Below are 9680 nucleotides of genomic sequence, written 5' to 3'. Positions count from 1 at the left end.
CCCCAGAAGACAGAATCACAGATCTTAGAGCTGAAAAGAGTCAGAGAGATATATTAAAGTCAAGCACCACTTGCCGTGAGGAAACTGAGGCTCAGAGAGATGTGAGCTTTTGCCAGTGGTTAACATAAGAACCGAAATGAGACTTGGTGACTTGGTTTTCAGCCAGGGTCCACTCCAATTAACCACTGCATTCTTACTGTATATATACTGAACGTTTAACCCAGCAAGGGATCCATTCATTTGCTGAATTATACAATTAAGCTCCTTTCCATTCCGTATCATTAGTTGAATGTCAAGAAACGTTAGAATTGGATTTAAATAATTAACTCTTGCAAGCCATTGCTGCCGTAAGCCCAGTTCCTCATCCTCTGATCCAAAAGAGCTGCTGGAATTTTGCCTTGGCCTGGCATGAGAACAACTTCACACTGATCTGTTTTGCTAGATATGACGTTATTCTCCTGGGTTTCAACAGGGATTCCTAGTCGTTAATAATATACGAATTTTTGTGATACAAATATACATTTCAGTTATTTCTACATAATGTGTCTGAATAATTATGAGTTTTTATAATCATTATATTATGAAAAATCATCAACAGCTAATGACACTGAGAAGTTTCTTCCTGATTTTCTGAAACTTAAAGCTGTAACACATTAAAATTTGGTGTTCCAGATAAACGGTCCCAAGTTGGCCTCAGATATTTAACCTCATATGTAGAGTAACTCCAGGCTATGTACGTAATTTTCCTCTTCCAAGAGGTCTCTGTTTAGAAATCTGCTTATAGCCGTATGGGAGTTCCTTTGTAGGAGAGAATTTTTTTCTCTTGCTCCTTTTAAAATTCTCTCTTCGTCTTTGATTTTAGACAATTTTATTGTAATGTGTCTTGGAGATGATCGTCTTGGATTGAAATTTTGGAGTGACCTATTAGCTTCGTGAAGCTGGATGTCCAAATCTCTCTCCAGGTTTGGGCAGTTCCCAGCCATTATTTCTTTAAATAAGCTTTCTACCCTTTTCTACTTCTGGGTCTCCAGTGATATGTAAGTTGTTTCTCTTAACGGTGTCCCATGAGCCCCACAGGATTTCTTCATTCCTTTTCATTCTTTTCCTTTTTGCTCCTCTGATTGAATAATTTCAATGGATCTGTCTTTGAGCTCACTGATTCTTTTTTCTTACTGGTCAAGTCTGCCCTTGAAGTTCTGTATTTAATTCTTCAGTTCAGTCATTGTATTCTTCAGCTCCAAAATTTGTTTGATTCTTTTCTATGTTTTCTATCTCTTTGTTGAACTTCTCATTTTGTTCTTGTATTGTTTTCTTGATATCATTGAATTGTTTATTTCTGTTCTCTTGTAGGCCTCCGAGAACATCTTTAGAACAATCATTTTGAATTGTCAAGCAATTCTCAGATTTCCATTTCTTTAGGGCCAGTTACAGGAGATTTACGGGATTCCTTTGGTGGAGTCACACTTTCCTGCTTCTTCGTGATGCCTAAAGCCTTGCGTAGCTGTCTGTGCATTTGAAGAAGCGGTATCTACTTCCAGACTTTATGGACTGACTTCAGTAGGGGACGACTTTCAGCAGGTGATGGCGTGCTGGAGAGTGCTGTGACCCCAGGTGTAGAGGTGCAGGGCACCAAGTGTGGGGAAGTGTGGTGGCAGCGGGGTCAGGGGGCCTGATGTCTCTTTGGCTTAGGCCACTGATGTCCACAGCATCAACAATTGTGTGGTCCTTGGCGAGTGCTGCACAGAGCCTGCAGTGGCTGCAAGGGCTGTTGGGGTCCTCAGAGGAGCCTCCAGGTTCAGCAGCCAGGGAATAGGGCAGGCAGTGGTGGTGGCCGGAGCCAGTGGTGTGCACATACTCAGTTGTGGGGATCAGCCGTAGGTGCCTGTGTAGTGGGAGGGGCCGGTTCCAGACACACACATAGTGCTGGGGACCAAGGTAGGCAACAAGGCCCCAGGCGAACTGCAGGCTCACTGGCAGCTGCGGAGGTGTGCGCTACCTTCTTTGGCTGTCAGTGTGCGCTACCTTCTTTGCTCTCCACAGGTGCACTGCAGTGGAGGCTGGTGATGGGGGCTGGGCTGGGGTGCGCAGGTGCACACCTGGGTGGGCTAGTGCACAACTAGCTGCAGGTTAGTGTAGTGGCACAATCCAGTGACAGGAGACAGGGCTTGATCTGGACCCACAGGCAGCTGCAGGGGCCCTGGCTGTTGGCGTGCTCTCCCAGAGCTTGCACAGTTTTCTCCAGGCATTTGTGCAACACTGGCGGCCCAGGCACAGCTGGAGAGGCTAGCTCAAGCATGTGCATGGTGGTGGGGGTCAGTCATGGGAGTGTAAACTGGCCTCTGCACTCCCACAGCCACAGTGGCGTAGGCTGGCTGCTGGTGTAGTCCTGAGCTCTAGCGGGGACGGAGGGAGAGACCAGGCAGCTGGCCTCAGTGAATGCAGATATCTATGGAGTGAAAGCTAGCGAAACCTGCAGAAGGTCTATGGCAGCTGTGCTGGCTGCTGGCTTCTTCACTGGCAAAATTTGCTGGGGTTGACTACGGAGTAGGTTACTGAGACCCATGATCACCCCCACTGGGTGACTGCTATTGGTAGCCCCTGCTTTTCTTCTTGTTCCTAGCTGTCTCTGTATATCTTGGCTCTGCCAGCCTGGGTGGGATAAAAGTGAAGCGGGGCCCTCCTGAAGTGCCCCAAAAGGCTGAGGGAGCTAGTTGCTTACCCTACTCTTCCTTTCCCAGTGAGGGGTACTCTTTCTAGCTGGGACGTTCCCTCTTAGCTCTGAGCGATGCTGGCTTGGTGGATGGGATGAAGCTGGCAAAATGGATCTGCCTTCCTTCTCTTTCTGTGCAGTTATTCTCAGGTTTTTTGTCCCAGAGTGTTGCTGAAATTTCTTTAATGGACTCCAGAGCCCTCCCAGAGCTGCTTTTGTTGGTGAGTAGCTGTCTAATTGTTGATCTTTGTGGGGAGAGGGAGGCTGGGGGCTTCTATGCCAATATTTTGCTGACATCACCTCACGCCACTGTTGTTTGTTTGGATAACATTAAATTGTTTTTTAACTGAAACAAAATGCGTTTAAATCACAGCCGAAATATATTCATCTTGACAAGCAAGATTTTCCCTTGTTATTATTGTCCGTGGCCATTGTAAAAGAGGCCCCTCTACTTTGTCCAAATCCAACATCTATCTCATTCCTTTATGTCCATCTTTACCCAGCCTAAGGTCCATGAAGCACAGTTTTCTGCCAATAAGCTCAAATTCCTTTGCCCTATTGTCTTTTCATCTTACCAGTCTGCCAGACAAAACCCAGTGTGGTTGTATTCAAATATCTACTTTATCTGCTGCTGCTCCTAAATGGCTAAAAACTGCTGAAAAGTCACATAATAGGGAAGCCTGGGTCTACTCCAAATTCACAACCCCAACCTTCAAAGGGTCTCAACCTTGCCAGACAATCCCACTGCATCCCTGGACTGTTTCCCACTCTCAGCAGTGTCTCTCCAATACTTTCTACTGTCCCCAAACCTCCAACCCTCCCCTTTCACCCTCATTCTCACCGATTATCTCACCTCTACTTTAGAGAGATAATAATAGTGATAAATGCATACATAATGCTTACTACAAGCCAGGCACTAGTCTTTCAAATTTCATGTATACTAGCTACTTTAATAATTATAACAACCCTAGGAAACAGGTATTCTTTTTATCACCATCTTATAGATGAGAAAACTGAGGGACAGGAGTTTAAATAATTTGCCCACAGTCACGTGAGTGGCAAAGTTGGATTCTCACTCAGGTAGTCAGGATTCTAATTTGGGTCCATGTCTATTCATACTGCCTCCTCCTCATACCAAACCCACCAGCCACTTACATCTCATAAGGATGAAGCTCCCTCTCTTCTTATCTGGGGCCAGTGCTTCCCACCACCTGCGCTTTGGGTCTTAGGCTCTTCTGCTCAGCTACCTCACGTGATTTGTTAACCTTTTCTGTGTGTAGATTCACCATCTCCCTATTCACTCAGCTCTTTCTTTCTATCTGCCCAACCACACACATTTCTTGGAAGAGGTGACTGTCCTTCTTATCTACATGTCTTCACCTCTCACTCTCTACTCAGCACCTTCTTCAGTCTTGACCCTCCACCCATCCAGCTTTCACCAAGTTTACGGATGACCTCCATGGCACTAAATCTGAAATACATTTTTCATCCCTTATTTCATTTGAGCTCTCATCAGGCTTCCGCTCTGTGGACCACTCTCTTCTCTTTGAAACACTCTCCTCCCTTGGCTTATGTAAAACACTTTTTTCCTACTCTGCTCCTTTTCCCCCATCTCTTGTGTAAATTCATTCCCCCGTACCCAGCCTTCACTGTGGGAGTGCATGATGACTTAGTCCCAAGCTCTCGCTTTTTTTTTTTCCTTTACTTTCCACTCTCTCACTATGCATCTCATGCTTACTTATGGATTTAATTATCCTCTTAATCAGATGATTCATAAACATCGGTCTCCACCTCAGATGTCTTGGCGTGCAGACTCACATGTTACAGGGAATGTAAGATCCATGAAGGCAGTGACTGCTTGCTGTCTCTCTGTTCTATCCCCAGGGCATAGAATAGTGCCTGGCACATATTAGTTGAGCAACAAATATTTGTTTAATGAAAGAAAAAATAAGCTGCCCAAACTTGATCCTCTTATAGTATTTCCTATGGGTGCAAGGCATCACCATTCATCCAGTTACACAGCCTAGCAAATTGCTGACATTTCCATTTCCCTCATCCCTCAGAATTGACAATTGTATTAGTTTGCTAGGGCTGCCATAACAAAATCCCACAGACTCAGTGGCTTAAACAGTGTGTTTTCTCACAGTTCTGGAGGCTAGAAATCTAAGATCAAGACATCTGTAGGTTTGGTTTCTCCTGAGGCAACTCTCCCTGGCTTGCAGATGGCTACCATCTCACTGTATCCTCACATGGCCTTTCCTCCGTGTGCATCCCTGGTGTCTGTGTGTTCAGATTTCCTCTTCTAATAAGGACACCAATGACAGTGGGTTAGGGTCCACCCTAACAACCTCATTTTAGCTTAATCACCTCTTTAAAGGCCCTATCTCCAAATGTAATCACATTCTGAGGTACTGGAGGGTTAGGGCTTCAACGTGTGAATTGAGGGAGGAGACACAGTTCAGCCCGTAACACTCTATCACCTTTACCAAATTCATTTGATTTTTTTTCTCTAAATAAATGCCAAGAATCCACACACTTATCTCCATCCCTTCCTAATCCTAGCTACCATTGTCTCTTACCCAGTGTGATAGGCAGCATCTACGATGGCTCCCAAGGATCTCTGCCTCCAAGTATTCATGTGCTTGTATTTATAACCTAGCCTTGAGTGTGGGCTGGACGTAGTGATCAATGAGTAGGATATGGCGAAAGCGGTGGAATCTCTGTTCTGAGACTAGGTTGCAAAACAACTTGGGCTTCCATCTTGCTCTCTCACCTGCTCACTCTAATGAAAGCCAGTTGCCATATTGTGAGTCATCCTATAGAGAGGCCCAAGTGGCAAGAACCTGAGGGAGGTCTCTGGCCAAGAGCCAGCAAGGAAAGTGAGGCTCTTGTTCAAGAGTGCATGAGGAACTGAATCCTGCCAACAACCACATGAGTGAGCTTGGAGGTGGATCCTCCTCCAATGGAACCTTGAGATGACTGCAGCTCTGGACGACACCTTGATTGCAGCCTTGTGAGAGAGCTAGAGCCAGAGAAGCCAACTAAGCTGTGCCCAGATGCCTGACCCACAGAATCTGTGAGATAACGGGTGTTTGCTGTTTTAAGCCATTATGTTTTGGGGTCATTTGGTACACAACCATAAATAACTAATACATTAGTCCCTGCAGTAGTCTACTACCTACATCCTGCCTGGCTTCCTTCAAATCACTTCTTCATATGGCAGTCAAAGTGATCCTTTCACAACATAAATCAGCCTATTGTCCATTTAAACTCTTCAATAGCTTTCCATTTATTTCGGGCTAACTGCTCAATGTGGTAGACAAAACCCTGCATAGTCTGGCTCCTCTCACGTCCCCAGACTCATATCACACTCAGCTGTGCTCTCTGCCCAGCCATAATGAAACTCTTTCAGTCCTTTGTACTCACTACACTGCATCCCACTACGGGCCCTTTATGTATGCTATTCCCTCTGCCTAAAACGTTCATCAGTCTTTTTCTCACATAGTTAGCACCTACTCCTCCTTCAAGTTTCAGTGCAAACCTCAGTTCCTCAAGGAGGCCACCTCTCCCCAGATCCAACTTCCCTCATAGCATTTTCCAGAGAACATTTTTACATGTGATTTGTGATTAATGCCTTTCCCTACCAGTAGAGTGCAAGCTGCATGACAGCAAGGACTATCTCTGGTTTTCTTTAACATGATATCTATCATGCCTGGCCCACTGTCTAGAACATAGTAGGCACACAGTAAAGTTTCTTAAGCAAACAAACAAATAAAATGTCAAGTACCATTTGTTATTCCTTTTGCTTTTTGGTGGGTCCACCAGCCAACAACTTGGCTTCTTAGAACTATGCAAGTTCAAAGTTGTATGATGCTGCTGCCTCCTGCAACCAGACTCTTCTGCCAAGTATTCATGAGACTAAGTGATCTTTTTACAAGGCCTGTTAGGGAAAGACTACATAAAACAACATTTCTTCATTTCTGATGCCATTTAACCCTTCTGGATTCATGGCAAAATCATAAAGGACTGCAAGGATAAGACTTGGCATCTGCTATGGAATTTGTCGGGCTCAAAACATTTATCAAAAAAATTAATGTTCTTAAGTCTTCTTTATTTGAATATGGCGCCTCTTATTTTTAGCAAATCTGGATTACACAGCTGGGTGACAGATGTATATGTGTCACAGCCTTATAGAGGAGCAAGAGCATGTTGGCTCTGTGTTCACAGTGTTTTGAGTGGAAAGGTTTTCATATATTAGATAGCATCATGTGTTCCATGTGGATGTTATGGCAAACCAACGCTGCCTATGTGTCACATTTTTGTGTGTGTGCAAATCATTCAATGTCTGTGATACACGTTTTTGTTAACCATTCATGTGAACCTGAATTTGGGAGTTATGCCTCCAGTAGATTAAAATTATACGTAAATATTTATTCAAGACTGAAAGGAGATTCTCACCATGTTCATTAACTTGATGCTAGTTAACTGAAAATTTTTAAATGTATCTATTTTTCAGTTCTGGCTTCCTCTCCTATATATATTTTAATATCTAGTTGTCTTCACATGCATATAAATGAGTAATATAATTTAATTTAAGTAAGTTAATTAGACGGTGTTATTCTAGTAATCTAATAGCATAATATTTAATATTTTCATATAGCAATAGACATTCACACACATTGATAGGGAGGTAATAGGGGATGGTAGGGACAGGGGCAAATTGGATAGTATACATCTAATTTAAAGGGAGGCAAACACTATTCATTTTTAACTCCCTATTTGTGGGGTCAGTGTTGCTAGACCTTCTGACTTTTTCTAGAAAAATCAGAAATCTGGATCTTATGTGAAATATCTCAATGTTAAAATAATCTTTTAAAACTCTGCAAAACAGTTTAAATAAATCTATAGGGTTTATGTGAGATAATATCCCTTTTGAACTTTTTGGTATAGTGACAACGTTGTGTATTGGAAAACACGCGGATTTTGGAGAGAGACAGACCAAAGTTTAAATTCTAGTGCTCACAGTTTCTTGTATGCCTGGACAGTTCTTTTAGCTCTTTTGAAACTTTGTGTCCTGATTTTTGAAATGAAAATGTTACAAGGTTTTTTAATGTCTGTAATATAAGTAATAATCAATAAATAGCAGTTTTTATTACCATGATTCATTGTAACAAAACTAAACTTTCTTCTCATTTCCAGTCTCCAATCTTTAATTATTTGCATCCAGGCTTTCTCCAATAACCCTAAAGCAATGTGAACACATAATCATAATTATTCATTTTATTCTGTGCATCCAGCCAAACATACTCCACACTTCAGCAACGGCAAAATAAGTTTTAAGTCAAAAACTAAAAAAGATCCTCTACACAATACATCTGGAAGATGACATCCTGGATGGCGCATCTTCAACTACTTCAGTTATTTTTACAGGTAGGATGGTGACCAAATGTGCTTTATCATTACTAAGGAATGATCAAGAGGAATGGATAAGCTGTGGCTCTAAGGAAAAAGGTAGATATGCTTATATGAGGAAGATAGGCCCTACAAATTGCTAAATACCAGCTAGAACTGTTGGTACAATTGCAATGGATTCTTCCAAGCATTCTAAAATCAAAATTAAAACTTCTATAAACCAGGTTGGCTGTCTCATCCTCAAATTCAGCTAGGATATTCATAGGATCAGTTAGTGAGATGAATCTTACTGTAAACTAGATTCACCAAGATTCTGGTGTTTTATTCAAATTTCAACCAGCTCTTGAGAAGTTATAAAACAGTCACAATTCAAACCCAGGTATTAGACAGAAGTACCTGATTTACAGAAATGGTTATTGGGAACTAGAAACAAACTGTCAATTCGGCTAAGATATTGATTGGCCAGGCCTATGCAGTGGTGCTTAAGTGTCAGGTCAAATAAGTCCAAAATCCAGTTCTCCCAGATGTTTGGTGTCAAGGAGACAAAACATCTGGATGACTGGCTAAACTGATTTAATGTTTGACATTGTGTAGACACATCCTAAAGTAATCATGTTCTATGCAAAATGTAAATAGCAAACCCAACAAACCTAATCAAGAATTCTTGAACTAGAATCAATTTTAGAGACTTTCTAGTTTAATCCCTTTATTTTACGAGTGAGGATACTATGACCTAGAAAAATTAAATGACTTGGCCAACATCAAATTTCCTAGACTCTTTGTCTATTATTTTAATATTCTTTCTGCTGCAGTGTTGCTGATCATATTGATAGAAGAGGACAGAGGATTAATGAAGAAAAATAGCCCTCCCCAAAAGAAACTGAGTGGAGAGAATGAGGTAAATATGAAGGGAATAGAGAAGATCATAATGAGTGAGTTGAAGGAGTGGAGAAAAGAAGAAAGAAAATGCTGCAGTAGTACATAAAGTAAGGGAAATAACAAAAAGACGGCTACCTGAGGTTAATCATTGTATTAAATATCCTCTACTTCATGATTTGAATGTATCTTCTCATTAGAAACACGGAACTATAAACAGGCCAATAGACTTACTGAAATCCCAACAGAGGACTTTTTAACTCATATAGTTTAAACAAGTGCAATATTTCCTTAAGTTCATGTAGAAACAACTCAGAATGTATTTGCCATGTTAAAACGTAGACATGACTAACTCAGTAAAAAATTCTTTTAGCATTCAGATGTTTTTCCTACTTGATGCCAAGCAACCTACTTGACACAGTTTCAGCTCATAGTGAATAGTGTAATGAAATCAGAGTCTCATAGCCAGTGATTTAAAAAGCAAGCTTTGGAGTCAGAATGTGTCAGTTGGAATCCTAGTTCTACACCTTTGGCAAATGATTTAACCATTCTCTGCTTGGTTCATTCGTCTGAAAAAATGGGAATAATAAGAATACCCTCACCAGATTTTTGTAAAGATTAAACGAGATATTTCGTGTAAATAATTTGGGACCATACCTAGCACATAGTAATATTAGCTATT

The 9680-nt window shown here is 41.7% G+C and overlaps 1 long non-coding RNA gene across 1 annotated transcript; it reads left to right on the top strand.

Moving 5' to 3' along the window:
* The first annotated feature begins 1513 nt into the window (after window positions 1–1513).
* Window positions 1514–9064, top strand: LOC147916326 (uncharacterized). The gene is made up of 4 exons (XR_015553116.1): window positions 1514–1578; window positions 2875–2931; window positions 8008–8140; window positions 8935–9064. It is a non-coding gene; the product is annotated as an uncharacterized LOC147916326 (long non-coding RNA).
* Window positions 9065–9680: the final 616 nt, after the last annotated feature.

This window comes from Ceratotherium simum, chromosome 9 (assembly GCF_057802395.1).
Source record: "Ceratotherium simum simum isolate JZ-2026a chromosome 9, ASM5780239v1, whole genome shotgun sequence".
Classification (NCBI taxonomy): domain Eukaryota; kingdom Metazoa; phylum Chordata; class Mammalia; order Perissodactyla; family Rhinocerotidae; genus Ceratotherium; species Ceratotherium simum.
This window is presented reverse-complemented; position numbering and strand designations above follow the sequence as displayed.